The 21,124-nt window shown below is 43.6% G+C and overlaps 1 long non-coding RNA gene across 1 annotated transcript in view; it reads left to right on the forward strand.

Moving 5' to 3' along the window:
- The window catches only part of LOC124613185, a 306,026-nt gene that overhangs the window by 275,256 nt on the left and 9,646 nt on the right, over positions 1-21,124 (forward strand). The window contains exon 2 of the long non-coding RNA XR_006979617.1: positions 17,140-17,196. This is a non-coding gene — a long non-coding RNA (uncharacterized LOC124613185). The remainder of the gene's footprint in view (positions 1-17,139; positions 17,197-21,124) is intronic.

Below are 21,124 nucleotides of genomic sequence, written 5' to 3' on the forward strand. Positions count from 1 at the left end.
TTCCGGCCGGCCGGATTGGCCGAGCGGTTCTAGGCACTATAGACTGGAGCCGCGCGACCGCTACGGTCGCAGGTTCGAATCCTGCCTCGGGCATGGATGTGTGTGATATCCTTAGGCTAGTTAAGTTTAAATAGTTCTAAGTTCTAGGGGACTGATGACCTTAGACGTTAAGTCCCATAGTGCTCAGAGCCATTTTTCATGTTTCCCCCAGGCGCAATCCTCTACCATCCTAACAAAGAAAATGGCATTTAGAAGGTAGGGGATGAGATACTGGCGGAAGTAAAGCTGTGAGGGCGGATCGTGAGTCGTGCTTGGCTAGCTCAGTCGGTAGAGCACTTGCCCGCTACAGGCAAAGGTCACAGTTTCGAGTCCCGATCTGGCACACAGTTTTAATCTGCCAGTAAGTTTCAGTGTGACCTATTAGTAACATACAGGTCTGGTACTGGGGAGGACAGCGACTCATTTCCTTGTCTAATCATAGGTTTTACTTGGTTTCCCATAATCTTGTTAGGAAAATTCCGAAATGGTTCCTTTGAAAAGGACGCGGCCATTTCCTTCCCAAAACTGAGCTTGAGCAACATATGTAAAGACGTCATCGTCGACGGAACGTTAAATCCTGCTCTTCCTTCTCCCACTGTGTCTCGCAAACTCCTCCCCCCTCTTGCTCTTGCATTCCAGCCACTAAAGGTCCCGTACACAGGTGGACGAGTCCGCCGAACAGGTCTGCTTCGCCTGTGTGTGGGCGATGGACCCGCATTCGGGTCCGTCGGTTCGATCGGCCGATCTCTACCTGCTTGCCCCGACCTCTACCTGCCAGCTCACACTCCGTCAGTGCAGGCAGGTTGGCTCCGACAAACAATCGCCTGAGGCCACACGCGGTCGGACGTGTCGATGGACCAGCCGGGCTGTGATTGACCACCTTAACATCCCCGCTTCCCTCCCCCAAGTCCAGAACACGGCGCCTCGAATCGTTTGTTGTAATTCGTCCCCTATCAGATGGCGATGCAAATATTCGGTTATACTCGAACGTCAAATCATTAAATGTGTTTATTGTTCATTTTTCGATTTGGAATGTGAAAAAATCAGTTTTTGTTTATAGAGTACACCAGAGGACAGTTCACCAGTTTAGCCAGTAGCGATTCGTCATCTTTGCAGCATTACCCAAATTTCAAACCTTTATGGAGTGAATGGCAGCGATGGCACATTGTTGTAACCTCCGACCGGAGAAAACTGTGAATGCCGAAAAAACCGAGTGCGATTTTAACGCTATTCTGTGCACTGCAGTCGCACGAAATTTTCAACTGTGAAATAGCCTACATTGTACAAGCTTTCCCAGCTTTACCAGCACCTGTCTACATTCGCAGCATGATACATTGGCGTACTTGTAGTCCAGTGTGAATCTCTCGTTTAATGGACTTGGCCGTTTTTTTCGTGTTGCGGAGGGTAGACACGAACTCTACGTGAAGTGTAATGATCGGTGGCTTCTTAGTTCCCCCGGAGAAGCAGCAAAGTCGCTGCCTGTGCCCACGACCTCTAGAGTCAGAACGGCCGAGGGCGGACCTGGGCTAGGCGTTTCTTGCGGACCTATCTTTCACGCTGACGAAGATCTTCTCCGGCGAATGAAGGCAAATAGTTTAGATTTCGCTCGTGGACGCCGAAATCGACAGCTGTCACGACAGTACGGTCACCGATGTTTCTTAACACACCGTGCGCGCCCGTTTTCAATTTGTGATTTCGTAACATGAACTTTACCAGTTAACTTCGTCGCGGGAACACTATTCAGTTAAAAAGCTTCAGATATAAGTACTGTCTTCGAAGGTATCAAAATTCACTCACGTGGCGTAGTTATCTATTCAATGACCCAGCCTTAGGTAATTTTGTTGTATCGTCTTCCACATATTTTCAGTACGGTTTGGCCGAGCCACTTAATGTTATGCCAAACGTGGATTTGAAAGCTGCATACATGAATTGACGGTAGGGGTGAATTGAAATATCCACAGTGCTATAATGTTCTGTTGTTTAGAACTGTAAAAAAATGTAACCATCCACATATCCATGCTGTTTACCGAAAACAGAATCCTTTATAATGAGGTAAACCATAATAGGTGTGTCCTCCTGAGTTACAAATTAAACAGCCGAGAAAACCATGGAAGATGGGGTAAAGAGTGTGTAATTACAGAGCTACATTCTGCACGTTGCGTTTGAGTACGTGGTTTCCGTCTGTCGACGATTTTGTGTGTGTGTGTGTGTGTGTGTGTGTGTGTGTGTGTGTGTGTGCGCTTCGGCTTAAGCTAATTAAACAACAGGGAATTTTTCAAGAAAATGCTGTTAACAGTTCATTACATATTCAGTTATGTGAAGTTCGTCAATGTCGTCGTCGTCGTCGTCGTCGTCGTCGTCGTCGTCACCACCACCACTCCGAGGACTGGTTTGACGCAGCTCTACACGCTAGTATATCCCGTGCAAGTCTCTTGTGTCTGGATAACTAGTGTAACCTGAATCCTCTTGAGCCAGTTTAGCCTCTGTCTCCCTATACAGTCCCTTCCACAGTTTCTTCCATTATCAGACTATTCCTTACTGCCTCAAAAAGTAGCCTAATCTCCAATTCCTCCTTATAATTAAGTCCATCCATATATTTCTTTTCTCACCAATGCTATTCAGTAACTCCTGATTATTAATTCACGTACCCATCTAATCTTCAGCATTCTTCTGCAGTGCCACATTTTAAAACATTTTTTGCATTCTTGTCTGTACTGTTTACTTTCCACTTTTCATCTCAGTACAAGGCCACACCCCATAGAAATACTTTTGGAAAAGTTCCTAACTTTTAAATTTAAAAAGGATGTTAACATATTTTTCTTTTTCAAAAAATCTTTTCAAGCTATTGCCGGTCTACATTCTACAGTTTCTGTAATGTTGCTATCGCCAGTTATGGTGTTGCCCGAATACCAAAACTTATCTTCTTTCACAGTCGCATTTTTAACGGTTCTGATAAAGTATAGTTTGCGTAATTCCGTTTATATAAAAGCTATGAGATTTTACTACAATCTTGCAACTCTACAGCGGAGTGTGCGCTGATATGAAACTTCCTGGCAGATTAAAACTGTGTGCCGGACCGAGACTCGAACTCGGGACCTTTGCCTTTCGTGGGCAAGCACGACTGCAAGGTTCGCAGGAGAGCTTCTGTGAAGTTTGGAAGGTAGGAGACGAGGTATTGAGGGAATTAAAGCTGTGAGGACGGGGCGTGAGTCGTGCTTGGGTAGCTCAGTTGGTAGAGCACTTGCCCGCGAAAGGCAAAGGTCCTGAGTTCGAGTCTCGGTCCGGCACACAGTTCTAATCTGCCAGGAAGTTTCAGTATCTGACGTGCAAGGAATTAAACTGTTTAAATGCTGTGTGTCAAGCACTAACGATGGCAATGTTATTGTAAGCAAAGAAATTCGCTACCAAGATCAGTATCTTTGCAGGGCAAGAGTGAAACACTTAGTCGCTCTTCAAGACTTCTCAGAAACTGATGAGCCCACAATTTTACAGTTTGCAACGGAGTTAATTATGTAATTTCACACTATATTTCGTGAGCTCTTCCAGTTGTTCGCAGTCTTCGATTTCGACAATGCGCCAATGTAACAAAAATTCAATAAAACAGTCGTTGAAAATGCAACGTTAGAGTGTAGATTCGTATAACAACCGTTTGATTATTTACGCAGTGCTGACACTGAGTTGAACGGCTTTTATGCACTGTTTCAATTTGCGTAGGCGTAAAGGAATATGTGGATTGTGTAATTGATCATTATTTAGCAATCGAGTTCTCCTGCGCAATAGTCTTTACACCGGCAAGTCCTCTTGGATCCTTTTGTATTTTATTTAGCATTGCTCATCGGGATTCGGAACTATGGAAATACGAAACAAGCAGTGTGCCGCTCCAGCGAAGCCCCAGATCATAAGACGTTCTGAGACTTTAATCGCAAGTATGTGGTCCCTGATTGGAACTGCATCTTACCGTCGATTTGAAGGCAACTTGTGGGGGACAGGAGGGTATCTAGCGGCTTTTCCGGTATCGCATGTATTGGTTGTGCTTGGGCATATGGACTGAGCGTACGTTGTATTTTATGCAGCACTGTGATATTTTCCTCGAGAACTCGATGTCTACTCGACGAGCCATCTTCGAATATATAAAAGTGGTCAGTTTCTTCAGTTTGCACTTCGAACAACCACGCACAACATTTGTTAAGACTTGGTGAGAATTAAAGCTACAGACTGGAGTTCAGAAGAGCAGGTTCTGCCATGCCTCCCATATTCTGAGTTGCTGTTTTTCCGCTTATGACAGTAGGCTGTATTTTTTTATTGACGTAAATCTGGAGATCTCTCTATCGTAATCATTCTGATCATGGAATGACCGCTTCAGATCGGATACAGTTCTCTGGAAATTTTAGTGACGTCTGATAGACAGAAAATCAAGGAGATTCGAAAAAGACGTCAGTGACGAGAACATGACCAAACACGAAAATAAAGTACGAGGAACGTTCAATAAGTAGTGGAACACTTTTTTCTGAAAGTATAGGTTGGTTTTATTCAGGATTCCAGTACACCATATTATTCCCCACTCTTTTCGCTACAAAACCCAATTTTTGAACTTAATCTCCATTCACTGCGACGGCCTCACCCTACGTTACTGGGAAGGCCTTATGTCCGCGAGCCAACGTCTTGCTGCGCTGTGTTTCCTTCATTGGGCCAAACAGATGAAAGTCAGAAGGTGCGAGATCCGGGCTGTAAGGAGGATTAGGAAGAACAGTCCAATGAAGTTTTATGAGCTTCTCTTGGGTGCACAGACTTGTGCGAGGCCTTGCATGTCATGGAGAAGTTGCATTTTTATGGCGATTAAGTCGCAGAAATCGCATCTTAAATTTCCTGAGGATAACACATCACAGTTCCGAGTTGATCGTAACACCTTGAGGGAGAACATCAAACAGAATAATCTCTTTGCAGTCCTAGAAGACCGTGGCCTTGACTTTACCGGCCGAGGGTGTGGCTTCGCCGGAGGAGAGGTGGTGTGGCGCCACGCCATAAATTGCGTCTTGTTTACGGTTCGAAGTGATGAACCCATGCTTCGTCGCATGTGAAAAAATTCGACAAAAATTAACACGATAAGCCTCGTAACGCGCAAGCAATTTCGCACAGATGGTCCTCCGTTGCTCGTTATGGTTTTCTGTTAGGCGGCGAGGCCACACCTTAAGAGTACTCCGACTGGTGGAAGAGTGTGTCAGGAGTACAAACAGATGTCCGGTTGGGTAGCGAGGTATTTGACTGTGATCCGTCAATCACCTCGATTAGGTATGTGCGGCCGGCTGGCATGCGTGAGATCTGCAGGTGTGTGCGACGTTGTTGCGATGACAAGACAGCTCGCCCAACTACTCACCGTGCTTTTGTTCACTGCTGGGTCTCCGTAGACATTCTGCAAGCGCCTATGAATGCCCTGCGATGCTCTGGCTTTCCGCTACAATAATAATCTCAATGACAGCTCCCTCATTCGAACGTACCTCCGTTACAAACGCTACTTTGAAAGTTACGATATCGCCACCACCAATCGGAACTTCGTGAAATTCTTGTCGCAGAAGCGGGAATATTCCATGATGTACTCCAACAAATTCTGCAGTTTTACAAACGAAAGTGGCCGGAAAAAAAGTGTTGTTTTGCTTATCGAACGTCCCTTGTTGATTGCACAACCGCAAGCAAACTTGAGTTATGAAAAACTATTGTTAGTAAGATGTACGTTTCTACAAATCGGAAACATCACAGACTGAACACAGCCTATGCATGGCTGCTGCGCCGCGATGCGTGGTCCAGAAACGGGGTAGGCTGCTGTAAGCAGGGGATATGAACTGTACCTTGTGTCACCATCTATCGATCAGTTGAGAAACCAGTGCGGCGCTGAGGGTGGAGCCATCCCTCGACTGACAAGTGAACTAATTACTTGCTGCCAGCAAGGCGATTTGTGGACGCCTTCAATGTAAGTTATTTACGTTACCGTAACGTAACAAAGCGTAACGTAACTTAGCCACATTAATTGATTAATTTTGTGTAAATGTTGCCTGTGCATTAATGGTGGAGTCTTATTGTTCTTTAATAACGAGTCACTTGTAGTGAAATTGTTGGTAGTGCCGTTATCTGTATACAAAAATCCTGAATTTCAATTACGCGTAGTTAAGCAATTTCATCATGGCTTTTTCCAGAAATAAAATAAAGCACGTAATTCTACACTGTTTCAACAGGGTAAGAAAAGACATCGCGTTTTCATGAGATTTGTGAGTGAACCGGTGCTGTTTGTGGCTCACCAAATATGACCAAAATAACAAGATAGACCGTCACAAACTGCTTACTAATGACACTTGTTATGAATGAGAAAATGACGTTGCGATTTTGCTTAAATCTTTAATGAATTTCCAATAAATTCTGACAATGTGTGGTCTGCTGTAAACTGCGAAATATCTTAATAGGCTTGAAAGTTCGAATGATGTTAATTACATAAGTAACAAATCGCCACAGAGAGCAAATTTCATTCTGGTCACTGATAGCTCTCAGGGACAAATGTTCATAACCATTTAGCACGTCGTACTAGTTGGTGACAATTTCTGGCATCTGCTTTCTTCCAAGACTCTTATATTTTGGAGCTGAATGTACGACGTCCATGCTGTGTTTGTGAATTAATACGCATCACATTTGGAATATTATGATGGTAAATTTCCGTGGATTGTCCCGAATTAGTCAGACGGGAGGCAAAATAAATATAGTGGATATACACAGCCCCAGTACGTTAGGAGATTCCCTGACCATGGAGAAACACAAAAATATGAAACACCACACTTTTGTTTCACTTTACCTACCCACACCAGAAACATAAAAACGTGTTTCTGTAATTCCGAAGTTATCAGAACTATGGAGCATCACATCACGTTGTCATAATACTGTAAAATTGTGCTTAGCTTTGGCAAACATTTTTCCGAAACGTGTCGTGCGCTAGATAATGTGAAATATACTAAGTAATAAAAATTGAGAATACATTTCAGTGAAAGTCTTCATGACAAAAAAAAAACCAAACCATTATTCTCTCTCTCTCTCTCTCTCTCTCTCTCTCTCTCTCTCTCTCTCTCTCTCTCTCAGCCAGTTGTTTGTGCGTTAAAAGGGCAACGATCAACTGATTGTTATATCACTAAATTTCACTTGCGCTTAGTCACGTCGCTGTCAAAACACAGAAGCCGTTATCGTCCTAAAATAAGAAATTGTGAAGTATGGTGTGAATTCGTCCGTCGCTTGTTGGTAGAATAATTTCATGTTTAAGGCTGGACAGCGAACATTTTTCGTTTCAATCTTCTCACTTCTGACCTGATGGTGACCTAATTTTCCGAAAACCGGTTAGTAATAAATATTAGCGGTACAGAAAGCAGTTTGATTTTCATTCAGTTTTATACATATTTACGTTAAAGGTACCTTGTGTTCTGTTATAATGAAACAGTTAATAATGTTACACTCTGTTTTATATTCTGATTGTGGAAATTTCAGTATAAATAATCTCATTGCGTGTATGTAGGTACGTTCTTGGCAGTTGTCTAGAACTACATGGGTACCTAAGAGAAAATACTGTTAAACTATTGCAGGCGGGAGTTGGTGATTTCACAATCGCCTCGTCGTGCCAGTGGAAGTCTCTTAAGAAAACTGTTTATTTAGCTAAATCGCGAGTCAATGATTGGTTTATGACGCCGGGAATGACATTTCGCGTCGTAGCCTATAACAATGTCAATGGTTTTCTAGAGGTGACAGCCATCATCTGCGATTGAGAGGCTTAAGAATTCTGTACTTCTAGAGATGAGCTCTGTTAAGCTGACACGAATGTACAAGACGTCGAAGGGGCTTCATTCTGAACGTATATGAGAATACAGCTATCAGTGATGTTTGCTTGAGGAAGCTGTACGCAGGACTAACGCATTGTTTGGTAGAAATCATAGACTTACCTGTTCGTACCAAATAAAAAAAATCGTTTGTAAGGTCTCACCAACCAGTAAAATGGACAGGAACCTGAACGTTTTTATAGTAGCTACAACGAAAGGATAAAGCTATAGTACGGTATGTAGAGTCCTACATAAGTCCCAATGTTTTTATGGAGACACTGACCATACATCAAATCTAACATTACCAAAATAAGCATTCGTAAAAGCTCAAAATCGTTGTTGTGTTCTTTGCTCCGAAGAGTAAGTGATTCCGCACACCGCGTTAGTCCTCCCTGTGAAATTCTCTTTATCTGCGAGTAACTGCTGCAACCTACTTGCATTGGAACATGCTGATTGTAGTGAGTCATGGTGCCACGCTACGATTTTTACCTCTCATAGCTTTCTCCATTAGAAAAGTAACTGTTCTGCGATACTTCAGGGTGTTACTAGTAGCTACTTCCCAGATCCTAGAACTGACTCTTGCCTGACAAGGCGATGGTAAACACTACAGCATGAGGATCTCAAAGTCATCTGTCGACTATAGAAATGAAGCAACTGCAAGGGACCGGAAGGTACCGACAAATCTACATCTTCACAGATGAAAGATACGCATTATTTTATTCCAGAAATGATAGCGACGCGTTACAAAAACTCGCTTGTAATAGGAATGGTAATATTATCAAGATTCGTGCCACAGAAGTCCGTGGATAATGTTATTTCGGCGGTTCATCAGTTACTTAGTCAAATGCTGAAATATTCGATTACCATACAGGCTAGAGAGGTAAACTGTCAAACTTGTTATTGTTGAGACGAGCGTACTGAATGTAAATAGCGCAGTGGTATAAAAGCTACCAATAAGGAAGCTACAGTAATTCGTCCGTCTCACAACGAGAGCGAGCTTCCATTTGCTAAGGTCTGTGCATTCACTTTTGTAATATTTGACGGTGACAAATTTATCTCAGTCACCAGCGACAATAAATAATTCGTTAAATTTCTTAACCCTAATTTCAGTCAAGGGCGCGATGTGTTACACAAAGATAATAGACTTACGGAATCCGTGTCATACGCTTTAGCTTCGCAGTCTGCTAAGAGTATAACGGAATTGAAATTATTTTACAGTTTGTAATTTTCAACAAAAGCAGGATTCAGTTACATTATTTGAAAGAGAGAAAACGGTGATCGGAAACGACCACTGAAGTGTATTGATGCTGCTGTCGCAATTGAGCAGAAAGAAAAGGCGGTTTTTATTTACAAAGCGAATATTTCTATGCTCGCTGCGGATGATGGCCACACACTAATTTGAAATAATATGACAATTTATATTTTATTTAACTGTAACATATTGTGTGTGGTGTGTGCAGTTTTTATGACGGCTGTGCTAAAACAAAATCGCAATTGGACATTGTAAGAATCCAATTTTCGCAGATTGAGCCATCAGTCACTAACCAGTTTCGCTGAAACTCGTAAAAAATTGCGCCGTTCCATTGAAATCAGCGGAAACTACTTCCGAAGTTCGTAGAATGAGTGATTCATTCATAAATCATTTCAGGAGGGTAATCTAAGCGCTTTCACATGCAAAATGTATACTTTTACGTAGCGTGTAATGTCTAATGTTTTAGCATTACGCCAAAGGCCTAAAAGATTCCTTTTTCAAATACGAAAGAAAAACGTAATTCAGATTTGAATTGGCTTGTTGTATGACTGAAGTATGATGATATATGACTATGAGATGAGGTAAAAGAAAGTTTATAGTAGAGATTTTCAATGAACTGTAGAAACAATTAGATTTAGTTATTAAAGCCATTACTTCAAGAAATAAAGCAGTCAGCCACATTTTATGTACGGTGTTTTTTTTATGGCAATATGTATTTCGGGCCTACACTCATCATTTGCCGTAATAAATTTATATCTTCGTCTACAAACGTTCGTATCGACTACATTATGAACACTGCAGCTGCGTTCTGTTTCGTTCCGTTTTCGCCTTTGCGTGTGGAATACCACCACTTTTTGTTTCACTGGTGCAGTGATGCATCCCAGTATTCGGCCACTTCAGTAAAACGAAAAGTGTTTGTGCTACGGTATAAAGGTAAAACTTCAGTCCACAGTTTCCGAGCTCGACCACAATTTAACGTGAGTGAATTAATATTAGCATAATGTAATAATAGTTACGTTAGATTATGCCAATGAAGCGTGTTGGCCTTCGGGCTACATTAATCTAAATAAGGAGTCGTCAATCGGAAACCACAATTATAGCTCACTTAAACTGCAGAACGATTTACGATTCAATAAACCTCCCAGGGTGAAGCCACGGTGGTTAGTGTAAGAACTTTTACTTTCTGTACATTGCCACCAGAACCAGCGTAGCCGTCAATTCCACGTGACAGTTTCATAGAATACAGGTGAGGTCACTTAGTCATCCTTACTTAGCGAAAATAAGTTTCCACAGAGCTATTCATATGAAGCATCCCATTGTCGTCGAGTATGGATAAGGCGACGTCACATATTGTACAGGACTGGGACTTAATAGTGAGACAAGTCAGAAAAACATAAACGTAAACATGAAGGAAGGAAAGATTTTGTTCAGCCATGGCGGTTTTACTCTGATGGGTTTATTGAATAATATTCCTATTAACCGGTACTGTGTCAGAAATAAATTTCTCGAAATGGGAGCATTAAAGTATCTGCACTAATTGCTACGGGTATACTTGTTTCGAAATGTTACCTGCGCATGCGCGGTCTGCACCTGCTGATTGCAGTAGATTTTATTTAAGGGCAAAAAGAAAGGAAAAGAATATTACACGCATTGTAGAAGGTGCAGTTTCGGGAGGCTGTGCCTTTGATACCAGATGTGATGACTATCGATCTGCTTCATTTCTTGTACCCATATGCGATATGCAATAGAAAGTAGCAGCTCACTGAACGGAGGACAGTCTTTAGAATATTCTGCCAATGAACTGTTCCTGGCGCCACGAAACTACTTTCATATCTAATCTTCATAGGCCCTTTCGCTTTGCGTAAACATGACAACTTTAGCAGCGAACTAGTCAGAGAAAGCGGCGGGTTTTGGTTGCTGCGGTGTGGGTAGCGGCGAGAAGCCGACCAGAGCCGCGTAGGAGTGGACGAAGGCCGAAGCGTACAGCAGATGCGCGGAATTGGCTTGTGCGGAGAGATTTCCTAGAAGCAGCTACTGTTGCAGGACGCAGCGGGGCTTGCTCGTGGAAGGTGATCTCACAGCTGGCGGCCAGAGATCTTCATGGCGAAGAGAACGCAGTGCGGGGCAGCGACGAGAGAGAGAGAGAGAGAGAGAGAGAGAGAGAGAGACCTGTTGCGCGCCAGGCCGACAGCCTGCTGTAGCTAGCCGCCAAGGACATTCTCTCTCTCTCTCTCTCTCTCTCTCTCTCTCTCTCTCTCTCTCTTACACCAGATATGCAAACGAAAGCGAGAAAACCGTACTACTGCTGTTATTAATAGTCTGTGCGCAGCGCAAGAAACGTGTAAACTCGCTGTACAGTCGAAAGAACTTCCTACGGAGGTAGACAGTATTCGGCTCCGCGCTGGAGCAGTTGCTCCTGTAATTTATGTTAAAGATGCAGACTGCTATTCATGACATTAACATTGCGGCCGGAGAATCTTACGCTAAAGTGTGACGAAGCGTGAATCATTTACCAGGCTTTGCTGTACGAAAGTTAACAAAATTGTTCAAATGTGTGTGAATTCCTAAGGGACTGCTGAGGTCATCGGTCCCTAGACTTTCACACTACCTAAACTAATTTATGCTAAGAACAAAACACACCTAGGCGCTACAGTCCGGAGCCGAGCGACCGCTGCGGTCGCAGGTTCGAATCCTGACTTTGGCATGGATGTCCTTAGTTTAGTTAGGTTTAAGTAGTTCTAAGTTCTAGGGGACTCATGAGCTCAGATGTTAAGTCCCGTAGTGCTCAGAGTCATTTGAACCAGTCGAGGACACGGCGCGTCTAACCGCGCGGCGGAAGTTACAATTTTGGCAGTACCTGTCTTTCAAAGCTCGCTTATTGTTAAGGTAGGAGACATGGAAGTCCCAAGAAAATGAATAAGCGCAATTTTTGTGTAAACCTGCAAACGGGTGGGAAAGATCTTGCAAATAATTTTATATTTTCGAACTAGATCAGGCGATCTCCTCTACGCTAGAAACAAACACCGATTAAGGTTTCCATATTTAACCGAGAATTGTGTTGTCTAGCTCGCGTGTGTTGCGAGTGGTGTGTGGAATCCGTATGAAGCCCTCGCGCGGCGTCACATCTCTGAGATCAGTCGAAGGAACGGTTCAACAGTGCTCTTCGAATTATTGTAAGTTGCTATAGGCTCACCGAATCTCTGCGTATTTCGAGGCCATCACGTCACCCATAACGTCGTTTTTCCGTGTGAGCGTCCCAGGAGCCTGTTTCACCGTTTCTGAGAAAAGCGTAGGTACGCCACGTTTCAGTACTATCAGTGTCACTGCTCGAAGTTCCTGAAGCCGCAGCGGATGCGGGAATTCTTGCATTTCGAAATCTTTCTAAAACCCTTTTTACACGAGATACTGTCTGGTCAAAATAGACTACTCGAAGTGCGTGCGCCTTTCGTGCCTGAATGTAAATCAGCAATCAACTACGTCACGAGTGTGTTTATGACGTCAATGATCTATAGATTGTGCCGAGTTCTAAATTTCCGAGTATTCTGCACATGCACAGACGGAAGGGACTATGGCGCCGTGTGCTAACATCGAAAGTCGTAACCTGTTCTGGCCGAGCTTATTAGAAAAGCTGATTTTGTGCTCTCACATCTTCTTAATCTTTATTATGCTGTTTTCCTGTTTTCGTGTCAGTTGAAAACTTGCACAAGTTCCTCGAGTTGTTTTTCCTACTAGCGTTCTTCTAGTATACGAAAGAGACGGAATATCAGAAAGTGAAAATTATTTACGTTTCACAGACGACGCAAACTACACTACATATAAATAAGAACGCAAATAGATAGACGCGCTTACTAAAAATAATTTCAGCAGTAAAAAAAGAGAAATTAATAAACGAGAAAAATAATACTGTTTGTCATGTGGCAGTTAGCACAAAAAGAATATAGAAAGGTTAGAGCAAAAAGGCGCTATTTACTGCGTTCTACGCATTGTCTGATGTGTTCGCAAGTATATATTTTCTCGAGCAAATAAATATATATGTTCTGAAAACAGATATCAGGAGTGTGAACAATTTATCACACGACGTTTGACAAGGTCTTCCGCTGTGAGTTCTGCTTAGGTCATTAATAAACTTTTGTTACTATATTTCGACTTTTCCTTAAAAAGGATAGTCCCTCAATCGCCACACTCACCTTTCACTGTACAGCAGACGGCTCCCTCTACGCACGGAATTTTGGTGCTGACGTGTAAACGAAAACTACTACTCGAAACAGACGAGACTCAGTACGAAATAAAACACAAGGGGCGCTGCAGTAGACGCACGTGTCTAGAGTAGTCAGTTGAGACAAAGTCGACCGTTTAAAAGGGGCTTAAAACCGCGTTTCGGCTGCTCATGGCTGCCGCGTGTTAAAAGTTGATGCGCGGCAGACCTATGCGTCTTAGCGCGCGACGGTTGCACACACCCGATGAGACTTCACTGCGTGGCGGGTGTTCGTACTAATGTTAATGAACGTATTGCATTGATGGTCGGGAGACCCCTCGCGGGGCGGTTCGCCCGCCGCTCCACAAGTTCTTTAACGCCAATACAGCGACTTGCGAGTGAATGAGGATGAAATGATGATGAAAGACACACAACACCCAGTCATCTCGAGGCAGAGAAAATCCCTGACCCCGCCGGGAATCGAACCCGGGACCCCGTGCGCGGGAAGCGGGAACGCTGTCACTCAGTGCGTGCGAGAACACCGTCAATACAAGTGCAGCGGCGCCTTCACAATGGTGTATAACATCGGAAACAATAGGAAGCCAAAACGAAAAAATGCGTTGGCGGATGGCAGAATTGTACCGCTAAAGAATGCAGTATTTAATCAGACTTCGGAAGAGGTGTATGATACAGTTATACAACGGAGAAATTTTATTACATCTTAGTTTCAAAATTTCGAACGATTAAACATGATGATCGAGCCAAAAATCATAATAAAAAAGTAGAAATAGTTTCGAAAAGTGATTACTGCGGGGGAGAGTTTCTTGAAGCTAGTAGTCATTTTCATTTGCTCAATTGGCATCAGCTCGCAGCTTATGCCCTCACTTGCGTCCTCACTCGTATTTTGTCGTCCTTTTCGTTGGGTTCACAACGCCATTTTCGTTTTGCAGAATTCAATCGACGCAAGACGAGTCTCGGTGTTCATTTTCACGCGCAGTAACACCAGACCTACCGTCTAGACTACGCGAGCAGACCACCCTGAAATCTCTTTGCAGCGGGTCGCTGCGCGGCCAAGTTCGACAGCGGCAGCCGCGGACTGCAGTGCGGTTCAACTACCATAGGAATAGTAACGAACCCTGCCGCGGGTCGCTGACCCGCTCAGTGGATACGTAAGACAATGTGAAGCATAATAAGCGAATTATACAAATGTGTCCCGCACTGAGATACGTCTGTTTCACTGGTTGGAAATATCTGCAGTCGCATGGTAGGTGAGTGATTTGGCGGCCCTGTCTTCGTCTTATTGTCTTCAATATGAATTCTAGTGTATTTTTGAATTTATTTTAATAGCGGGAACTAATTCTTTTTATGTACGAATTGGAATGGGTGGCGACAACAGCATTAATTGCGCCCAATCTGCTTCTCATACGACGGTAGGATAGATAGGGCATTAGGAGAAACCTTACTGAGGAGAGCAACAATTACTATTCAAGGCGCTCGATTCAGCCGTGCTGTCTCCAGTAAGTATATTGCCGATGTTGCCTGAATACCTTCTTCATACATAAAAAGACGCCCCTTCACCGTCCATCAATTGTCCACAGGTCGTAAATTCAAAGTGACAGTGAAGCTACTTGAAGTGAAGCCAACTGGAATGAATTTGCCTGTAAAATTACTCAGGGTGCATTTCAGTTCCCTGACAGGCGATCACATTGCCTTCTGGGAAAGCTACAGAAACATGGTAAGGATTGGAATTCTAGTAGCTTCTTACACCTTGTCGATGGGGCATTAACTTTGCTCGAAGAATGAAGGGCTTATACACTATGTGATCAAAAGTATCTGGTCACCCCAAAAAACATAAGGTTTTCATATTAGGTGCATTGTGCTGCCACCTGCTGCCAGGTACTCCATATCAGCGACCTCAGGAGTCATTAGACATCGTGAGAGAGCAGAATGGGGCGCTCCGCGGAACTCACGGACATCGAACTTGGTCAAGTGATCAGGTGTCACTTGTGTCACACGTCTATACGTGAGATTTACACACTCCTAAACGTCCCTAGGTCAACTGTTTCCGATATGATAGTGAAGTGGAAACGTGAAGGGACACGTACGGCACAAAAGCGTACAGGCAGACCTCGATGTTGACTGTCAGAGACCACCGATAGTTGAAGAGGATCGTAATGTGTAATAGGCAGACATCTATCCAGACCATCACACAGGAATTCCAAACAGCATCAGAATCCACTGCAAGTACCATGACAGTTCGGCGGGGGCTGAGAAAACTTGGATTTCATGGTCGAGCGGCTGCTCATAAGCCACACATCACGCAGGTAAATGCCAAAAGACGCCTCGCTTGGTGTAAGGGACGTAAACAGTGGTAAAACGTTGTGTGAAGTGACGAATCATGGTACACAAGGTACACAAGTGTTATGGTGTGGTCGTGTTTTTCATGGAGAGGGCTTGTACCCCGTGTTGTTTTGCGTAGCACTATCACAGCATAGGCCTACACTGAGGTTTTAAGCACCTTCTTGCTTCCCACTGTTGAAGAGCTATTCGGGGGTGATGATTGAAACTTTCAACACGATCGAGCACCTGTTCGTAATGCACGGCCTGTGGCGGAGTGGTTACACGACAATAACATCCCTGTAATGGACTGGCTTGCGCAGAGTCCTGACCTGAATCCTATAGAACACCTTTGGGATGTTTTGGAATGCCGACTTCGTGCTACTCGTCACCAACCGACATCGATACGTCTCCTCAGTGCAGCACTCAGTGAACAATGGGCTGCCATTCCCCAAAAAACCTTCCAACACCTGACTGAGCGTATGTCTGCGAGAGTGGAAGCTGTCATCAAGGCTAAGGGTGGGCCAACACCATATTGAATTCCAGCATTACCGATGGATGGTGCCACGAACTTGTAAGTCATTTTCAGCCATGTGTCTGCATACTTTCGATCACATAGTGTATCTGCAATAGAGAAACTTGAAACTCGTGAATGACAGCGAAGAAGGCAGGAAATACGTAATACAGAACCATTATGTAGCATTTCCACCGCAAAGAGACATGTCATCTGCCAGATAAGTGAAAGAAGTAAAAGGGAAGTGGAATAAAACATACTAGAAGAACAACGTGAGGCGGACGTACATTACTACACCACCAGTACAAACGAGTAACTTCTTATTGCGACATCTGCACAAACAAACCTAAGTCTTGTTACATCTGTAACTCGTTGAAAATGACGATGATTATTAAATAGTTCAAATGGCTCTGAGCACTATGGGATTTAACATCTGAGGTCATCAGTCCCCTAGAACTTAGAACTACTTAAACCTAACTAACCTAAGGACATCACACACATCCATGCCCGAGGCAGGATTCGAACCTGCGACCGTAGCGGTCGCGTGGTTGCGGACTGAAGCGCCTAGAACCGCTCGGCCACACCGGCCGGCGATGATTATTAGTACAAGGAAATAATTACGCAGTTCTTTAGCGATATACCATATTTGAACGTGCTCAGAAAACTATAAATGAAACGACTAATAATAGTTATAACGGGCCAGTTCTTCATTAAATATTGCCTTTCATTATCATTGCAGGTGTTCTTTCTCCTCTGGACTGAGATTTTTTTTCGCCTTGAGTAATACGTTTCTAGTTTTCACGAGAGGATTTCTTGCGTGGAAGATTCGTTGAACACCTCAAATATGCGATTTCTCATTTGATTCGGCTTTCAATCTATGAATATGTCTCATATTTAGAATAATTATTTTCGTAACTCTCTTTTACATATAGTGACTTAACAATATTTTGTTTGTTTGCAGGAGCCCAAGTAAATAAGGATGATCATCAAGCAAAAAAGAAATCATTGGAGACTAATGGTAAGTACAATAATCAGCTGACGTAACATTATACTTTTATTTTAACTTATAAACGAGAAAATAGAGTAAAAGAAAAATAAAGTACATAAAATAAAAGTAGAATACGAAACACATCTTTTTGAACTATCTCGTTGGGACAAAGTAACCAGTTCGGTTCTACCTGTACAGCTGTTCTTACGCGCTTCATTAAGGTACTTGACAGTGAGTCATAGCCTTTTCCGGCATGTCTGCTTCAAGAGTCGTTCCAACGGATTTCATGCGTTGTCCAAGCTCTGGGTGTAGATGGACAACGACCGTATTTTCACACATCCGCATTAAGTCGCCCCGACTTCGTGATACTACGGGATGCTGAGTCAAGGTAGCTGTGGGATGGGGGAAGCGAATGGATATAAGTAATACCTATTAACAGGCCCAGTCAGAAGTGGAAGATTGCATCGTTAGACGTTCGTGTAGAGCACGTTGTAACATATCACTTCATGGTCGCGCCTCTCTGTTCGTCCTGTAGTTACTGTGTAAGACAGGGGTCGGTTTTTTTGGGTCCGGGATAAAGAATGTTTTTGTCCTTCTCGGAGAGAAAGGTCCGGTCTTCCTGTAATCCCGTCAAATCTGTAGCTGTCTGAAGTGACTCTGCTGTTTTCTAGGGCGAGCATTTCCCCGGGATGGCAGGTGTTTCGTATCATCTGTGAGGAAATTAGCTCGTAGAACCGTGGCAGGGAGCAGCGCTCTACCGACCACTGGAAATGTTTTAATTTTCTTCCTGAGGCTGATCGCTCGAAAGGCGTGCATTTTAAATTAATTTCGTGGAGCGGGTTGGGAGTTACGCGAAATCGAAAATCTGGCAGCAGCCCTTATGGGGTACAGTAGACAAGTCCGTTCAGCTCTCTGTGGCAGAGAGGGGTGGTGCAGTGTGTATTTCGTACACCGCCAGTCAGTGATAAGTAAAGTAGTTTTCTTAAATCGGTAGACGAGGCAGCACTAAGTGAAGTCAGACATATATAGAAAGGCAACATATTGATAAATTTATTTACACTATTATAACGGTTGATTTCCATGGCTTTTGTGGGCGACCGCGTCTGTTTCCCGACCTACGGGGGAGGGGGGGACTGTTCTCACGCCTGGAGCGAAGTGGGCAGTATTTGCTTAATCCGGCTAACGGGTATGGTCTGGCCTGACAGGAAGGTTTTCAAAGACGACTGTTTCCCCCCGGAATGGCTGGCATTTCGTAGTACGCTTTAGGGGGGAAAAAATACTGAAAGTGTCGGCAGGCAGCAACACTTCACAGTAGTACGAGGGTCAGTCAATAAAGTAATGCCTCCTATTTTGTTCTCCTTAAATAAATTTTGTTGAGTGAAAAAATTTGAATTGAGCGATATTTCACAAAGCTGCTTCTCCAGTCCACAGCAGTAGTAACTTACTGCGTCAACAGATGCCAGTACTGCAGTCGATTGCAAAATGGCCGATATCGATGTTCGTAATAGCGTACTGTGATAGAATTCTATCTGCGCTGTTTCACGGAGGGTTGGTCGCTGTAACGAAGTTGAAGGGCAAATACCGCTGGCTGACAAAACGCGGAGTGGCAGGCCGGTGATTGCATTGGCTCCACACATTATTTAGCAAGTCGGTGACAACGTTCGATGTGAGCGCGGTGTTAGTGCAGATGGATTTTGTCGCATTGTCTCCCTCAGCAAAGGCATTGTGATGACGATTAGTCAGCAGCCGGGGGTACTAAAAGATTTGTACAACTTGTATACCAATTGTGACTGTAGACTAGACACGAGTTCATTTTTTTTGAACCAGAGTCAGAGGCAGTTAATGGAATGTCATATAGAAACTCACAGAAGAAAAGTTCAAAACTTTGCAATCGGCGGGAAAAGTTATGACTGCAGTATCTGTGATACGGAGGTTGCGATTATGGTTAATTTTTGTAGAGCAGGGATGCTAAACAAGAACGCTCAAACAGCTCAAAGCCCATCTTCAGCAAGTTCGCCCAACAAAAGCTATGGCGGATGGTCTTATTTTGCATGACAATTCAAGAACACAGACCAGTCGTCACACCACTGCAAGAGATTGTAAAAATTGGATGGTATGTCCTGCCTCATTCCCCCATAAAGACCTCGCCAGACTGCCATCTGTTCGGGCCATTAAAAGAAGCTTACCGTGGGACTGACTGACCGCACTGAAATACAGGTCTTTGTGAAAATATGGGACAAAACAGTGGAAGTGGACGGATATTATATCCAGAAGTCATAAATTATGTACAACGTATGTAGCTGCATTTGAAATTCTTTACAAATAAAGTAAAAAGGTATTGCCTTTTGACCTTCCCTCGCACTAAGAGCGTGAACAGTAAATGGTCAATCGTAGTGACTGCTTTCTACTGTTGAGGCTCATTGGCCGAAACGTCAGAATGTGAAAAGAACGTCGTGGATGTGTGAGCAGCTGGCAAAATCGTGGAGTCGGTCTTGGGCCCTGTTAGGCTCCAAGAGGCGAGTTGGGCCCTCTCGGCTGGAGGTGATGTGGAGGCATATTTCAGAAGTTGGTAGTCAGGGAACAGTGAGGTTGTTCTCCAGGTGTGGAAACTTCTGAAGTATTCGGAATAGCGTTCCCTTTCGCGCGTGTGGGGAGCGTTTTTATCTGTTCCTGGTTTTCGAGGTGATGTTAACGAGCGTACACGGACTGTTAAGTAGGAGACCGCCTTTCCTGTGTTGTGCACAGAAGAGATGGGAGAAACAGTTCGGTGACAGTTCAGCAACTGCGATGTTTGTTGTCCAATCTAGTGATCGGTCTCTCGGTCTTTCGAAGGCAGTCAGATGGCTGCAAGGTATGCAGTAGTGATATTCAGGAAATGACTGGTTCAACGCTATTTTGTGGGTCTAAACAGGACAGGCGACCCTAATTTGGCTTTATAGCGTAGGTGTAGTCGGGCCTAGAGATTATCCAGGTGCACCAACGAACGTTTGGTAGGAAGTCTAAGGAGCCATACGTCGCGTTATTGGTCTCGCGCATCGCACGGCGTTAAGAGTATGCGGACTTCGGTCGCAACTGTGACAGGAATCACTACAAGCTACACAAACTCAGAAGCAGCGGACGAGGATGAACGTTTCACTTTGTACACTTAATAACTAAGTTACACGAAACTTTTTATGCTGTAGGAGTAAAAGTATCCCACTATTAATAATAATGATGTCGTGGACATTGAAAAGTTTTTCTCTTTGCCATTCCGTCAATTTTCTCGCGCGCCCGCAACCAGAATCCACGCGTCCCTGACTGTGTGTGGCCCGCGAGTCAACTTCCGTGACATGTAAAACCACCGTTGGGTTGAGAAAACGTTCGTAGGTACTTGTAATATTATAGTCAGGATCGCCAGCAATACTTTGAATCGAGGTACGGCTTTAATATTGTCACTTCTCCACAGGGCCGTACTGTACCTTACAGAATTCTTTTCTATGCAGATTTAGCAAAAGTTATAGTTTTGTAGGTTGGTTCCAAAAACTAAGCTATATTGAAACAAATTACTTAAAAGAACTACAGTGACGTGGAAAACATTGCACCCAATAAATTAAATGGAGCATTGTAGTAAATGAATTACTATTTGTACAAACATCTGAAAAACTGAAACAAAATATATAAGTTACTGTTTATAGCAGCATAATTTTAGCATTATGCTTAATGAAGTCTTATTTCCTCCTCATAAATTACAAATTGTGATTAAACTACACAGAAGCGCCAAAGAACCTTGCATAGGCAAGACTGTTCAAATACAGAGAGATGTAAACAGGCAGAATACAGCGCTGCAGTCGTCAACGCCTATATAAGACAGGTGTCGCGCAGTTAGATCGGTCACTGCTGCTACGATGGCAGGTTATCAAGATCTACGTCAGTCTGAACGTGGTGTTATAGTCGGCGCACTAGCCATGGGACACAGTAT

This window comes from Schistocerca americana, chromosome 1, assembly GCF_021461395.2.
Source record: "Schistocerca americana isolate TAMUIC-IGC-003095 chromosome 1, iqSchAmer2.1, whole genome shotgun sequence".
Lineage (NCBI taxonomy): Eukaryota > Metazoa > Arthropoda > Insecta > Orthoptera > Acrididae > Schistocerca > Schistocerca americana.